Here is a 1,042-nt window from a genome sequence, read left to right on the forward strand (position 1 = left end):
ATATATATATATACATGTACATACATATGCATGTGTGTGTGTGTGTGTGTGTGTGTGTGTGTAAACATGCATATACACACACACACAGACACACACACGCACACAAGTACACTAATAATGCATGTATTGACTTCATTAATGGACAGAAGTAAAGTTTACCTTAGGACGCATTCTAAGAGAAATCATGATCTGTCAAAGAAAACGATCGATATAGCGTGCAGTTTTTAATTAACCTTAATTAAATGTGTCTTTATTTAGTTCATAAAAAGCTTCAATGCTTGATATTTTGGTTGTGATTCTGTAATTGACTGTAGTCATTTTGGTTCTTGCTAGAAGTTAATTCTGGTTTGTAAACCTATCTTTGGCAATCTTGATTCTCATCAATTTTGAATTATTTTTGAAGTTATTTTTATTTCGACTCAAATAGCTTTCTTTTCATTAATAACACATAGGATGCTTGTAATAGGCCTTTGTTTACTATAGGCACAAAGCCTGGCATTTGCATTGTATCGAACTCAGTACTTGACTGCTACTTCATCGAACCCGAAAGTATGAAAAGCGAAGTCGACTTCGGCGGAATTTGAACACAGAACGTGAAGACGAACGAAATGCCGCTAAGCATTTTGCCCAGCGTGCTAATGGTTTTGCCAGCTCGCCTCCTATAACAATGGTTTTAAATTTTGGCACAGGGCCAGCAGTTGTTTATAGGAGGAGAAAGTCGATTACATTGACCCCAGTATTTTGACTGGTACTTATTTTATTGTCAGCCTCGAAATAACGATTCTGCCAGCTCACTACCTTAATAATAATAATAATAATAATCTTTTCTACTATAGGCCCAAGGCCTGACATTTTTGGAGAGGGGGATACTCGATTACATTGACCTCAGTACTCAATTGGTACTTAATTTATCGGCTCCGAAAAAATGAAAGGTAAAGTCGACCTCGGTGGAATTTGAACTCAGAACGTAACGACAGGGTGAAATACCACTAAGCATTTCACCCGGCGTGCTAACGATTCCGCCAGTTCGCCGCCCTAATAA

The sequence above is a fragment of the Octopus bimaculoides genome, chromosome 5 (genome assembly GCF_001194135.2).
Source record: "Octopus bimaculoides isolate UCB-OBI-ISO-001 chromosome 5, ASM119413v2, whole genome shotgun sequence".
Lineage (NCBI taxonomy): Eukaryota > Metazoa > Mollusca > Cephalopoda > Octopoda > Octopodidae > Octopus > Octopus bimaculoides.